Here is a 16,445-nt window from a genome sequence, read left to right as displayed (position 1 = left end):
AGGAGCCTGGGCTCGGCCCCGCCGGGCTCAGCCCCTTCTCCTCGCCGGGCCGGGCCGGGCCGGGCGAGGGGCGGCGGCGCGCGGGGCGGCTGCCAGGAAGCCCCGATAGGGGTCGCTGGAAGCTGCGCGGAAAAGCCGCTGCCGCCGAGGCCGCGGGATCCGGACCGAGCGGCCCGGGGAGATTCAAAAAACCCAGGGATCCATGGTCTCCCGCTCCTCGGTCTCCTGCGCTGTCAGGCAGAGCCCGAGAGGGGCGATCCGTTATTTTTAATGCCGGAGAAAGCTGTTGGGGAAAAAAACCTTGTAGCTCTGTCAACTGTACCCCACCACCTCCCCCCACCCCAATTAAGGCTCTGGGGCTCTGTAACCCCGGGAAGGGAAAAGGAACGTTTGCCGCTTTCCCAGGAGAGTTTGGTAGGGGGGTGGTGGGGTGGTGGGGGGTGTCATTCCCTTCGCACTTTATGGAAAATCCCACATGCATCTACGGCAAAGGTAAACTTTGGGTGGACGGGAGTTTGAGTGTGAAACAGTTCTGAATACACAGGGAGGGTTCAATGAATCTTAAAGGTAGTTAGATTACACCGTCTTCATAGCTGTCCTTGAATGTTTTAATACGAGCCTGTTAGAATTCACATCTTCAGATTTTACGGGAAAATGATCATAGTAACAACTGGCTTCTGGGGGGTTGTCCCAAATGGTATCTCTCTCCTTTCAACTCCTTTTTTAAAGGAACTGATGAAACACGTTCGGCAATAACTAAACTTGCTGCGATAGCTCGGAGTCATACAGTTTTGAGGAGTGAGAAAACTGGGAGATTTAGAGAGGCAGCGGTGGAGATGGTTAATTCGTGAATGTTAGCTATCTCGAATTCAAACTTTCCTCAAACTGCGGGTGAAAACTACTTCTTCCCTTGTCCTCTCCTCCCTCTGGTGGAGAATTCTAAAGAGCAGTGAAATCAGGAAAGTGTTGGCACCCTGCTGCAAAGAACAAAAGTTAAAGGCCAGATTTGTCCGTGCCACGGATTGATCCGGAATGCTCTCCGTGTAAAGAAAACATTCTCATGATATACCACGGTTGTGGCTAACTTAGACTGCTAATTCACAGAGATAGACCCTTGTGTTGTAGTCAGAAAGAGGTGAGTGAAAAATCCATGTACGAAATCTACTTACTCCTCTTTGAAAGGGACTTGCTCCTGATTTTCCATTCTCTGTGGTTAGTGCAAACTGAACCATTATCTACCTACAGGCTTCTCAGTATATTTTCTCCTTGCCTCAATTTAAATAAAGTTAAAATCTGGGAGCCTCCTTGCTGTGTATGTGGTTGGGTGGGTGGCAAAAGAACCTGTTCATTTAAAAGCTGTCCTAATATAAGAATACGTACATTCTATTTTAATGTGCATTTTAATAAAAAACAAACTGCTGGTGGGCTTCCTGGTTAAAAGATATCTTAGCAATATTGTCATTATTATTAATTTTTTTAAAGGTTTCATGTCCAAAAATCTTCTGATAGCCTTCCAGGCAACACCAATTATAAATTCCACTGAGTCATAAAAACAGCAAAACCAAAGAAATAATTCTGAATAAATCTAAATAGCACTATAATATTCCACAGAGTATAATGTAAAATCAGGTCTGAATGTTGGCTGAAATAACTCTGCTTTCCCAGGAGAGGCCACTGCTCAGCAAGCAGGAAACACAAAATCCGGAGCAGAGAAGCACTTTCATAAAGGACACTTTATTTCAAAGATGTGAAAGCCCACATTGGGCTTAGTGTACAATAGCTACATGTTACTAAACATATCACCCTTTTAGAATTAAAGGGCATAAGGCAAAAAAGTTTGAAATATTCCCACATAAAACAGGAAGCCAACAGTAAAACCTATACATATGGAAGTACTGTAATTCAATCACTTTCATTTGGGGACTAGATGTTTTACTTCACTAAACAGTGTATTAATTGTTAATCATACTAGTATTCAGTGAAGTTAATGGAATTAACTTCCATCTGAATGATCCTTTAGTAGTACTTGACAACTTTCCAAACTAAGCAAAAAAAATAACTGAAATATCAGATAATAGCTGATAAATGATCAATTATCAGAAAGAGAACTGAAATGGCAGCCACCCTTAAAATGAAAGGTGGCAGCCACTAGTAACAGCAGGTTCCTATGGTAATACTTAGTGCTGGGGAATGAATGAAATTGAAGGGAGGCAGGTGGGTATAAATGAGTATTTAATAATTGGTTTTCCTTGGTTTGATGTGATAGAGGAAAAAAGGGAAAAATCACAATGCTAAAGGTTGAAAAGAACTTTAAACAAAAATGAAGAAGCAGCGGTTGAAAGACAAGGCCACTTCCTGGAACTATGTTCAGATTCTGGAATTATATTTCAGTTGTCACTTCCTGCAAAATTGTCACAAAGTTCATGGCAGAAGCTAAAAAAGATATTTCTACTCATACATATCCTTTATGATATTTAATGTTAATTTTTCCAGGGTTTGTTTTATTGCATTATTGATGATCACCAAAAAATTAACCAAATAAGAGTCTATTTCTTTGATAGTTAAAAATATTATGAGGCTTATCAAGAGTTTGAGATTATACTTAAATTATTGATATCTGTGGTCAGGAAATGCCAAATGGATTTCTTTTGCATTTTAAAAAAGTTTGGAACTGATCAGAATGAGGGATGGAGAAAGGAAGAAAAATATTTCTGCTTTCTTGAAAACCAAAATACGAACCTCAATTGTCCAAATTAAATAATGTGATATATTTTCATGGTTTAATTTTATTAATTCATTGTATACTATTCAGCTTTTAGAGCAAGCATTATATAGGGTATATCAGTTCCCAGACAATATATGTCAACCTGTCAACATATGTCAACTCCTGATAAAAGGGAGTGGGAATATATAAATAAACAACCTGACAAATTTTTAAAAAGACAAAATATAAGTCTTATATTAAATGGCGGTTTACAATAAGTGCAATCATGTGCCCTAATATTTTTCTTTGGCTATTCTGAGCTTGTAGGAGCATTCTTAGCATCTAAAAAGCTGGCTGAATATACCCTTTCTCTCAGTAATTTCCATTTGGGGAATACTCCAAGAATTTTTTTTTTAATGGAAAGAAATAAAACAAAATAAATGACATGAACATAGATTGTATTTTGCAAAATGTATGCATATGAACAGTAATGGGACTTTAATTTGTAATACTACAAATAGTTTAAAACTTTCAACTTTTTTTAAGTCAAGTAGCTTAAGGTAATTTAAATAAAGATTACTTTTGAAATATATAACAAAGTTAGCATTAATGGAGACTCATACTTGCAAAGAAAATTTTCATTCAACTCCAGAATAACTACTAAATGTGAATGGCTCATTCATTCATTCACCGAACATTTACTGAGCATCTACCATGTGATAGTAGAGAAACAGAAATAAAATATTGCTCCTGCTCTCATGAAGCTAAAATATTATGAGAAAGACAAAAGCAAATTAATCATTACAATACAGTGTGAAAAGCAAAGTCAAATAAGTTTTTGGTGGCCTGAATTTCACAAAATTTGGGGGACATTTTTAAAGGAAAAGTAAACAAAATTAAAAATACAAACTTAGGTCTAGGATTATTAAAGGGATCCTTGCAAATGAGAGGTCCTGAAGCTTAAGCTTCATATTAGCTTCATGGTAAATTCATCTTCCGTGATTCTGAGAATAGTCCACCATCTGCACCATAATTATAGTAATGGTTAATGACGATTGTACATTATCTTAGAGATTAGTTAATGTTTTCACATATTATCATTGTAAATAGGCACTAACAATCAAAAGGAATACACATAGAAATGAAACAAGCAAACACTATAGGGGGAGGGAAGAAAATGAGTTAAAAGCAGTTACGGATTAGTGATTCTCCTCTATGTTTAGTTAGAGGCTTAGAGTCAACATGCAAGTTGAGTTTGTTAAACAAAGGGCTTCTCCCCAGCAAGATGTCCTGGCACAACTAGAAATGGTGCCTTCTATACATTTGGCAGTTATTTACTAATTAATCATACTCTCTGCTATGAGAAGAATGAATTTGATAACAAAATTGTGAGTTTAGATTCCAAAGGAAAATACTAAAAAAGGTAATAATTTCAAACAAAATTAAAAGCAAATGTGTTTATGGCTTTTGCTTATTTATGTGATGTTTAAAAAATGACTCCACAACAATGGTTACTATTGTTTATTGTTATTATTGAGATACATCATGGATTAGAAATGGATAATACAGTTGAATACATAGTGCTTAATTTATTTTTATGGACACTATTTGATAAATAGGGCCAGTGTCATAAATCTCTTCTATAATAAGATGGCAATATAAGACTTAATAGTTTCTGAAAACAGTTAAATTTCTTTTGAAAACACTGCAGTCTCATCCAACTTTCTCATCCCGACCTCCACGTTAATTATCTTTATCCTCCTCATCCCCTTCTAAACGCACTTAATTCAGATGTGCACATGATGCAAATACCTCAAATTTATAAGTACATACCTACATATAAATTTACACAAATGCCTAAATATATAGATTTGCATATGCATATGTATATATATATGTATAATTATTATTTCTCATTTCCCTTTAATGAGAATTTGTCAATTTCCCAGAAATAAGAAATTGTCTGTATTGGAATGCAAACCTCTAAAATGCAGAGATTATATATCCTTTGATCCACTTTTTCATTTCTCTGTCCATTTGAAATCTCGGCATCATACTTTGCAACTGGTAAACACTAAATACTTTTGCAGAGAATGAATTTAAATAGAATCAAAACAATATAAAAAGCCTGGTTCTGTTACTACCATCTTCTGTCAATCAGTTACTAATAACCCAGGCTGGAGACCTGACAATCGTATCTGACACCTCCTTCTCTGCCTCCAACCCATCCCCAGGTCCTGTCTTCTCTCCTCATTCTTGCCTGGGTTTTCTGTAAGACAGCAGACCCTGAACTGGCCCAATGGGAGGCAGCAGAAAGGAAACCTTTTATCCCTCTTCACTAAGTACCACACAAATCCAGACCTTTATCTTTCTGCTTTGACCATACTAAAGATTTTTAAGAGAACTTTTACTCCCTCCAATTATTTTGCCATACAGCAACCAGAGGAGTCTTTTCGAAATGCACAGCTAATCCAGTCCCCCTTTGCTTCCCAAGACTATAGTCAAGGACCTTAAAGAGCTAGCCTGTTCCTAAATCCAGCCTTACCTCACTATGCTTCACCCTCACTCACTGTGCTACATCCATGGGGACCTCGTTATAGCACACTTCTGAAGCTCACCATTCTTCCCAGCCTCCGTGCCTTGGCACTTGCTTCTTCTGCTGGAAATTTTCCCATGACCACCACACTTTCCCTAATTCCTACTGATCTTCAGGGTCCACCTGAAATTCAATTACATGGTAAAGCGTTTCATCACCTTTGAAATCCGTATCATCCCATCCTGTAATAATCTCCCATCACACATTTTATATCTCCTTCATGGCGTTTCTCTCAGTTTGTAACTACGTATTTTTTTTTTTTTTTTTTTTTTTTTAGTGATCTGATCTCATTGGGCATTAAGCTCTTTGAGGGCAAGGACTATGGCTATTTCACGTTCTATGTTATAATGCTGGCACTATGCCTATCTCATCGTAGTCAATGAACACATTTTGTTATTTAATGAATAAATGAAGATAAATAGAATTACCTTCATATGCATGTAAGAAAATGCATACCTATATGTGTGTGTATATTTGTGTTTATTTGTTCAAATTTTTAATTGATGATTACAACACCAGGGCATTATACTTTGGGATAACTTCTGTTAAAATAAGTCTTTCCAAGAACAAACACATAAAATAAAAATCTTAACTAATCCATATAATCTCTCAATATTTTCTCTAAGAGGTGAGGTGATAACTTTTGTGAAATGGTAAAATCCCAAGAAGTATGCCTTTTTTTTCCTTCTAAATTGCCTATGCACATTTCACCTGTATATTAAATTTATTGGCTTCATTTCATTCCTTGGGTTCTCCTGAATGTTAGTGTGACTCATAAAACAGCTGGGTTTTAGCAAGGACATTCTAACAAAGTGATAATGGAAGAGAACTTGCAAACTCTGGCATTAACAAAGAGTTAAGCACCCCTTTCTAGCCTGGGTGTCATACAAGGTTCCTTTCCCTATTACTTTTCACGTCACTCCCAATGATAAGTCCACGTGTAGTCATTTCATCGAATTATAACCAGTGTCCACCTTAGAAGTATCTCTGAGTTGAGAGTCAATTCCTGCAGTATTTTGCTTTCTTCCTATTGTCCATATCCACACGGCAAATGCAAACGGTTTTCTCCGTGCATACTGTGAGCTCAGATTCCGTGTACATTCACTACACAGGTGAGAGAGAGATTCTGATGGTTTACTGTCTTAAAGAGTCATCCCCTCAATATCCTCTCCAAACTTAACATCTTCTTTCCTTCCACAGGTGCTTATTTATTGTTGTGAAAAGATTTATCCCTGTTAAATTTATAACGATGTTCAAATATAAATTGGATATCATGCATGATGAAGTGGGACTTCAAGAAATATTTGAACAATCAGAGTAATTTAACAGGTCAATTCTTTTTTTCAGTATGTTACATAAGAGACACCTGGTAGAAAGCATTTCCAAAACAGATTATAGTATATAGGAAATGACTTCATAAAGTCAGCATGATAACTGGGCTGTATGGAATTAAACACTGAACCCACAATGTTCCGTATCTGGCCCAGCCAAGTAATAACACCACAATTATTCTTTTTTCTTCTTTCCCGCATAATTCCTTCTAACTTCCTTACTAAATCTTCATGATCCCTCCCCCTTTGTTTTGTGTTGTTGTTTTTTTGTGGTTTTTTTTTTTTCCCAGTTCCTCCTCACATTGTAGCCCAATACGTCATATATCTGACTTGACTAGGATGTTTAGTTTTGAGCTAAAAGCCAAGAGTGTCACTCACAGGAGTGACACAGCCATCTCCACCCCTGGACCCAGGCCTAGAACTCAAGTTACCTTGCAATAGACCAACTTTCAACACACTATATGTTTGGGAATTTGGGGGTATGTGTGTGTTAAAAATATATATATCTTCAAATTCTCATTCATTTGGGAAAAGAATTTCACAAGTGTTCACAACTCAGGGAGGCAAATCATCTTTTAAAGATGATTTAGCAGAACAATTAGCTAACTTGACAGAAACCAAATGACCATCCAAAAAAATAAACGGTGACCAACCATGCAGAAGTTTTCATTCTTATGGAAAATGCTGTCTTTTTTTGCTTACTCATAAAAATTGGGTTTGTTTCAACTCTTTCCCAGAAGGTGTGGATTCAGGGGCTCTGGTCTTACATAGGGTCTCTTACCCAGCACATAGGATACCCTGGGGACCAAGAAAATTCTGGAGGTGATCCTGGACCCTAGATATTCAATGTGTAAGAATATGTTTGGTTTAGCATTTTGTGAGTACTCTTTGTTCCATCCCACAGTGGACTGGAATCTCTGGGATCCCCAAAAGCAGCTATATCCAAACATAAAAAAATGATTTCAATCCATTTGAAACCATGCCTTCAAAACCAGCCCAGTTTTTTGGGTGGAAGGAGAAAATCACTTTTACTTAGGTACTTTTTATCTTGTTTTGGGATTCCATAACCTTTTTTTTCCTGTTTTCTCCCCATTTTTATAGTCTAACAGAATGAGGTAGAAATCCACTATCATTTTTATTTTCATTTTCATGGTAATAAGCAGACCCCTGAGAGTCAGCCAGGTGCTAGGGTTTATTTCAGTGTGTATTTACTATGGGCACAAAAGGTGCTAGGGTTTTTATCAGTATGTGTTTACTATGGACACAAAAGCTATAGTTCTATCTTCTATCTCAGAAGTGCAATATAAATAATATATATTTTAGGTATTTTATAAGCTCATTATTTTCAAGTCCCCCCCCCCTTTTTTTTTTGCTTTGCTTTCTCTTACTTAACAAATCTTTCTTTAAATACTGTCAATTCTTTCCCTCTTTTGTCCTGCTGCCCTGCCAATCTCCAAGGCCTGGTAAACCCAATTATCTATTTTCTCCTTGAATATTATTATCTTTTACTATTCTAACAAACAAAACATAACAAAAACTATTTTTTGACTTTTTCTTCCCTTTCATACAACAGCTCAAAGAATCCATCTCCTCCCCCAACTCACCTATAGACTCATCACCATTCTAATGAAACTGCTCAAAATTCACCAGTCATCCTAATTGTCATATGAAGTGTTCTCCTTTTAGTCCTTATGTCTGTTTGACACTGATGCACACTTCTTAAAATCCTTTCCTAGGACCCATAGTCATGTCTCAGTGGCAGGACTTTGTTCTTTTTCCCTAATTATTTTTATTTTTCTACTTGTCTCTTAAATGCTGATTCTTGGCCCAATATTTAAAACTTCTTTTCTTCTTTACTACATGACAAGCCTGTAAAAAGGTCATTTACTACCACTACTCAACTGATGATGAATCACAAATGTCTATCTATACCTCTAATTTTGAGTGTGAACTCCAAGTCGACTTCAACTTAATTCTGCCCCAAATACAATGTATTAATTCCTGTTGCTACCAACACTTCCCACCCACCCACCCCAAAGAAACAGGTCTCAAGATCAAAATCTAGTTCATTTTTCCCCTTCCATCTTTCTTTCCTCCACCGAATCCAGCCATTTAGTGCCCCCAATTCCAGTGCATTCACCTCCAAGACACCTTTTATACTCATCATGTATCTCCTTTGTTTCTCCCCTGACCTGGGTTCTTTTCGCCATTCTCTGACTGGACTTTCATAAGTTCTAGTCTCACTGCTTCAGTTTCAGTTTCCGCACCCAGCATCCTCCTTCCCGATGCCAGAGTTAATCTTTCTGGAATATAGCTATTATCTTGTCATTACTTAGCTTCATATCTCTTTCAGCTTTCAGTTGCTATAAAGTTGAAGCTTCTCTTTAGAGCCCAACAAGGTCCCTCCCAATGTTACTCTTAACGTAAATATTCAACTTCTTTCCTACCTGCTTCCATGCTCTCAGTGCACTCTGTTGCACTGAACTATGCATTTTCTTTCATCTATTCCTTCATCTCTGTTTTCCCTCCTGCCTAGAATTTCCTTCCACTTTTCTTCCTGGTAGAGTCCTTTTCTTTCCAAACTCAGCTTAAAACCCATCGCTTCTGTGTATTTTCCCTTGATGCTTCCAAAAAGAACCCAATACTGCTGCACATATGTTTTCTTTATATCTGTCTTTAGTTTAGCACCCACATTATTATAGTTATTCATTTTCCAGTGTCTCAGCCATGCAAGAATTATGCCTCAAAATCATCTTTGTATCTCCTTAAAGTAGACACCCAACAAATGTATATTAAAATGAATAGGCTATAAACGAACGCAAAGTGATAACAATTTACATTTAATTCATCTGCAGAGTGAGCAGCAGTTGAAGGGGTTTGAACTCCTTCCAAATTTAAATTTTTACTCCAAATAAAACTAGACCTTCATGAAATAACTGCAACTCTCCAAAGCTCTGCAGCTGTGTTAGTGATATCTTAATTGATTTGTTCAATCAAAAGTTACAGTTAGAAGTATCCTAGAGCAAGCTAGCTGATTTCTATCATCACTATGTTTTATGTACTTAAACACACTGTAACCTCTTATTTACCTACACTGTATGTCTTATTTCCCATATTTAAAGAAACTGCTATAATACCAACACTTGTTACTCATCAGCCATCATAATAAGGTATTAGAAAGCTCAACTAATCCCTTACTCATAAACTCTTCTCTAAAGGAAAACAACTTTATTATGCATACCTTGATTTTAATCACTTACATTTTTTTTTCTTAAACTTTTTATTGGAAATAACTCCAAACTTACAGGACAGTTGCAAAGTAAAATTTTAATTATAATTCCAGAAGGGAAAAGAAGTCAAGAGTTCCTTCATATAGCTGATATTTTTCGTTTGCTTCAAAGAGCTTACCTCCCAGAGGATGCCTTTTCAACCAGCAGCCCCCATCCACCACCCCCTATTCTCTGAGTCTGCAGGTCACTATCTCCGCAGAGAGCCTGTATTGAAGCCTGATAGAGGAGCCCATCCTCAAGGAAGCACCAGTGAATCTGACTGCCAATCCACAGCTTTCTGCTCAGCTGTAAAATGGGAATTATGACCCCTATGGTATCAGTTTAGTGTTGTTGAGGATTAAATGACCTCAGGTAAGGAGAGTGCCCAGCTGATAACAGGCTCTCAGAAAACGGTAGCTCTTTTGATTGCCATCATCTCCTGGCTTTCTGCTGCTGCTGCTTCAACAAACCCAGCGTAGGTTTCCCCAAACATCTCCAAATCCAGGCCAGCTTTATTAAAAGGAGCTTTATGCCCAAAGAAAAGGTAAATTTTTACTACTCAGTAATTATTGGATGGTTAATTCTGAATTATCCCAGGCCATTGGCACTTAAAGCTATAAAGAATACATAAAATCCATCCATAAAAGTATTGAACGCAACATTTTTATGGATTTGAAGTTTTCACCACGTTGCTCCTCACATCATACCTTTCTAGGTTTTCTATAGGACAGAAGAGTCTGAATTGGCCCAGTGGGAAACAGCAAAGGGGGAAAGAGGTAAAAGGAAAACTAGTTCTTGAATGAGTGGCATATTACCAATTTGGCAGGTAAAATTCTAAGATGACCGCCAAGATTCACTCTCCTGATATACATATCCTTTATGATCTCCTCCCCTTTAAGTATGGATGGGACTTATGAATATGATGGGATATCACTTCCACTTGGCCAGGACCTGAGGGAGGTCCCCAGCTGCTGAGAGCGAACCCTGGCTGACAGCCAGCAAGAAACCAGGGACCTCAATCCTACAGCCAGAGGGAACTCAATTCTACCAACGACCAGAATAAGCTCAGAAGAGGAACCCCCAGCTCCCCATTAGAACCCAGCCCAGCCAGCACCTGGTTTCATACTTGCAAGACCCCAGTTACACTGTACCTAGACTTCTGACCTACAGAGCTGTGAGCTAATAAATGGGCATTGTTTTAAACAACTAGATATGCAGTTGTTGCACAGCAAAAGAAAACTGGTGCAGTAATAAAAACATTTTAATTTATATAGTGCTTCAGAGAGCAAGGTTTTGAAGGGGAAAATGACTAACAGGAAGAGAGTTTGGAATCTGGGGTGATTATCCCAGCTTCGTCACATCCCAGCTCTATGGCTTAACTTTACTGGCTATTAGTTTCTTCATCTGTAAAGTGAGGAGCTAAACAATGAACAAGATTACCTTATACGTATACTTCCCAGGCTCTAAAAGTCTTCTTACGTTTATATTTTACATCCTTAGTTTGTAAAACTCTTTGTATTTCCAAAGGATAAACCAAGGCACATGGGGAAGCAATTTGGAAAATTTCACTGATAGCAAAAAGATCAAACCAGACTTGGAAACCTAAGCTCCACTCTCCAGAAACCAGCCAGTCTCCAACCCTTTCTCTGAGCTTCAGCTAGACTCACGGACATCAAATGGAACTCTATGAGGTTTATGAGCCTCGTCCACAGGTCCAAAGGGGTCCTGAAAAGTTGTGGCCTTTCCCATTTTTTTGGAGATTAGGGGTTTGTTTTTATTTCCCACAGGGATAATTTTGGCATATGTTTTCTGCCAAAATATTCAATAAGATAAAGTACCTGCCATGGAGATGAATGCTTTATAAACTTTGATGCACATTCACGGCAAACATAAAGAATTTTCTATAGATAATAACAATTTAACTGAAAAATATATCACAACCCAAGGACTCATTAGGGAAATGTGTACATGTTCCTAAGGAAGGTCCATGGTTCTAAAGCAGCAAATTTTGGGCATGGATAACAGATGTGTTGTGCTGTTTCTGCTCTAGTACATAAGTTTTTATCTGTTGATCTCTAAAAATAACCCAAACGGAAACTTCTCTAGCAGGCAGAGAAGCAGAATAAAATGCTCTAAGTCCACAAAATCAGATGGAATGAAATTATGGCCATGCAGTTTAGAAAAAGTTTCCTCTCAGCATGATTTACTATGTTATGATGACCAGGTGAACTTACCTCCTATTCACCAGCTCATTAAAACATAAAACACTGCCCTAAAGCCATGTTGGCTTAATTGTGTTTTTCAAGGAAACTTGTGGCATGTATTAAGTAATTCCAAGAAACCAAAGTAATCTATATCTTTTAAATCCTGGAACAATCTTAGAATGCTTAGTAATATAATATGCTTTAAGTGAGCCTACAGATGCTCTCTATATAGGGAAAATAAAATGAATTCTGAAAGAATATAAAGCTGGCTTTGCAAATTAAGCCTCAATTCTGAAGGGAAAATGGGAACTGAGTTCTGAACTATCCAGATTGGTCTATAAATTGATGAAATTGTCCATATAATCAGTTATCAGTGTTTGTACAGACTGACTCTCAACGAGACTCTCATAAACTATCCTCTTGGTCTTTCCAGATTGCCATTTTGTGATGCTGTAACCAATATTTAACTACCTGTTTTCAATCACACTTTCCATGTTTTGAAAAGATCTATGAAGTAAGGTGGAATTACTATGAAACTAATCAAATTTATGCTTCAAAGTCCATCACTTGCAAGGGTCCCTTCCAAGCTCAACAACTAATTTTGTGTTAGTAATTTTCTATTCTTTTTTGAAATTCACTCCTATTTGATGGAATTAGACTATAAACGTAGTTTGAGGGTGTGTCAGTTTGAATGTATTATGTCCCCCAAAATGCCTTATCTTTGATGCAGTCTTGTGTGGGCAGACTTGTTAGTGTTGATTAGACTGTAATTCTTTGAGTGTTTCCATGGAGATGTGATCCACCCAACTGTAGGTGATAACTCTGATTGGATAATTTCCATGGAGGTGTGGCCCCACCCATTCAGCATGGGCCTTGATTAGTTTACTGGAGCACTATATAAGCTCAGACAGAAGGAGTGAGCTTGCTTCAGCCACCGGGGACACTTTAAAGAACACACAGAGAACTGAGAGCAATCGAGAGTGACATTTTGAAAAGGAGCTGCAGCTAAGAGAGAACAAAACACCCCAAGAGCAACATTTTGGATAACGCCATTTTGAAACATAACCTGGGAGCAAGCAGATGCCAGCAACAAGCCTTCCGAGCTAACAGGTTTTCTGGACACCAGTGGCCATCCTCCAGTAAAGGTACCCCCCTACTTTGGACACTTCATGGCCTTAAGACTGTAACTTTGTAACCAAATTAACTCCCTGTATAAAAGCCGATCCATTTCTGGTGTTTTGCCAAAAGGCAGCGTTAGCAAACCAGAACAGAGGGATATAGATAAAAGTGCACACACACTTTGAACAAGGTTGGCTTTATTGATAATTGGCTAAGTAATCGATTTTTTTTTTTTTAACATTCAAGGAATGGTTTTTGCACTCCATAGTCCAAATCATTTAGCACATGCTTCCATTCCCACTGCAGAGAAAATCCACTAGCTAACATGCTTTCAGTACACCTGTTTGAAGCTTCTCAGAATTTCTGCGCAAGGTGCAGGTGGCTGGCCAAGATAATGTGCTCCTTATGTGGACACAAGTAGGACATGTTTTTTCACTGACAGCATGACTAATCTGACAAAAACACAGTTCTATTTTCATCATTTCATATAAAAATGGTCCAGCTTGCAAAAATAATTAGTAATTTTAATATTACTTTTTGGCCTAAACTTTCTGCCTTACATTGACAACCTAGAGAATAAGAACCATACCTGATTATATTGCTAATATGTTCACTGATTAAAGCAGTATCTGCTTTCTTGATGATTAATGCATATTAATTTACACATAAATAGGTGATAAAATCTTTGAGGGTACATTCTATGTAATTGGAATTTTTGTGTCTTTTATGATACTGAACAGTCTTTTACCTGATAGCTATGTTGAAAATATTGAATGAGTCTATTTTCTAGTATGTCTAGTTAATTAACAGTTTTCTTCAAATGTCAATGTTGATACTACCATTTTACTCTATAAAATTGAAAAATCTATCATTTTCAAGGTAATTTTTTGCATAAAGTTAAGTACAGTTTTTAATAGCAATGAAACTATGTTGATTCAAAGAGATTATTCAGTTTCTATGTTATTCTAAAGCATTCTGCTCTGTGATATTTCAAAGAGGGAAAATAACACAGTTGAATTAATTAGTCAATTTAAATTAACTAAAATCAGTTAATCCAATCAAAACGTTCATTATTTGCCAGATGCAGGCTTAACCTAAAATTAAGATATAATGGCCTTTTATGGCTACATAATTAATCCAATCACTTTTTTCCTATATAAATTTCTAGAGTTTTGTATCCTGATTACATCCTGTATCCAAACAGAGGGATTTAAGATTATGCTTTCAAGATCAGACCCTTAAAAGCAGTAACCTTTTTTTCTTGGTGGTAGTGGTGGTAATGACGTCTTCAAACGTTATTTTGGGAAATTGCGTATCTTTCATTGTTTGTATATATGCCTTTATATATACACTAGAAAACATTTGTTATTTCTCCAAATGTTATGGACCTGAATTACAAAAGGTCAAGAAAAGTGTTAAATGTGGAGATGGAAGCATTCTTATATTTTTTCCTTTCAGCTCTTAGAAAAATATCAGCAAGTCATGTCAACATGTAGCAAATGAAGACATAGGTTGTATTTGCAAATGCCAAAACATACAAATGGAAATTTTTTAAAAAAATTAACTACTTACAGAAGTGTTCTTTCCTATGCTGTGGAGATTATCTGCAATTTTTGCATTTTAGGAAAAGTAAACAAATTTAAGTAGAAATTCGATTTTTCTTAAGGCATTTTAAAAATCAAATTTTTAGCATAATCATGAATAAATTACATCTACTGATGAAATAAAATAATTTCTGGGAGACATTCTACACACAAGCCTTTAAAAAACACTCTGTCTAAAATTTCTATTAATACATGACTGAACAATCCCACCCTGAGTTAAAAGAACGAGGATTCACTAAAAAAATAACTCAATTGAAAAAAAATCATAATGAAAATAGGATTATCTGCAAATGTCAATAATAATTTAGAAAATCATATATCATAAGTAAAGCAAATGTTTCTATAATAGAAATTGTAATACCATTAGAGCAGCTCGATAAGCACAGCTGTTTTCATCTTAGTTAGAAAAACACTGTTTCTCCAAGTTGGTTTAATTGCATTTCAAGTGAAAACATGTTTTGTTCTCATTAAGTGTCATTTTAATTTCTGATAGGAAGTCATAGGCACTTCAAAACAGCACCTTAGCTGGAAAGGAATGTTTGAAAAAGTCAAATATTTTGAAAACACTTGGAAAGCATATTAGCTTCTATCAGGCAGATAGTAAAATCTTGGGATAATTTCTGATTGATAAGAAAAGTGTGTGTAAGCCAAGTTAGCTTGCAGACCTATTTGAAGAAACTTTGGTGATCTCTTTTTGGTAAACTCGTTGCTCTGATTAGACCATAATCCTAATAAGGACTAATTCCCTGTGTATATGTGATCTCCAAAAAGAGAAAGTTTATTGGTTACCATATTAATTGATTACTATTAGCATTTGCTTTCACTCTCGGAATTCTCTTGTCTTGGTCCATAAATTATAGTCACTCCAGGTATAATGTATTTTTATTTGGGGAATTCTGTTTTTTTTTTGGCTTTTTGTTTGTTTTTTTTTTCTTGACTATCACTTCTTTAGCATTGACTTGTATGCCTGGAATTGTGCTGAATGTTTATTCATATACACTAGCATTTAATAGTAATAGGAGGTAGGTATTATTTGCACTTTATCAATTTATAGATGCACACACCCAAGCTGAGAATTTAAAAATTCTGTACCTAAAAAGATACATAAGACTGTATCTAAATGGCACTCTAAGTAATACTACAAATACCATTTCAAAAATTTTTAAAGTTTTTGGTTATTTGAGCAGACTATCATTTTACATTGCCACAATAACATTTGTAAATGGATTTTTCATTCAACTTGCATAGTTTCCCTTTTTATAGATTCTTCCTTTATAACTTTGGCTGCAAATCTTTAGCAGGGGAACAGGAAGAAACTTCACTTTTCTTGACTATACTATCAGAGTAAGCTCTCCTCTAAAAGTGCTCAATGGTTAATTGCTTTTTTTCACAAAAACAAAGGAAAAAAAGTAGAAAGAAACATATAAATGGACAGAAAACAGTGGTTTTCCTGGAAGTACTTATAAATGACTGGGATTTTATTCCCCTTAATTATTTAGCTCAGTATTTCAGTGTATCCTCAATTTCCTTCTCTCTCTCTCTTTTCCCCTCTCTCCCTATATTTTTCTCAATGTGCTTTTCAGAATTTTCACTAGAAAACCAGTATTATGCTGGTTTT

The 16,445-nt window shown here is 36.5% G+C and overlaps 1 protein-coding gene across 11 annotated transcripts in view; it reads right to left on the bottom strand.

Annotated features, from left to right (window-relative positions):
• The window catches only part of NRG1 (neuregulin 1), a 1,140,254-nt gene that overhangs the window by 229,968 nt on the left and 893,841 nt on the right, over nt 1–16,445 (bottom strand). The gene's annotated exons all lie outside the window — the stretch shown is intronic.

The sequence above is a fragment of the Choloepus didactylus genome, chromosome 3 (genome assembly GCF_015220235.1).
Source record: "Choloepus didactylus isolate mChoDid1 chromosome 3, mChoDid1.pri, whole genome shotgun sequence".
In the NCBI taxonomy this organism is placed as follows: Eukaryota; Metazoa; Chordata; class Mammalia; order Pilosa; family Megalonychidae; genus Choloepus; species Choloepus didactylus.
Note: the sequence above shows the minus strand (reverse complement) of the source record. Positions and strands in the feature narration are given on the sequence as shown.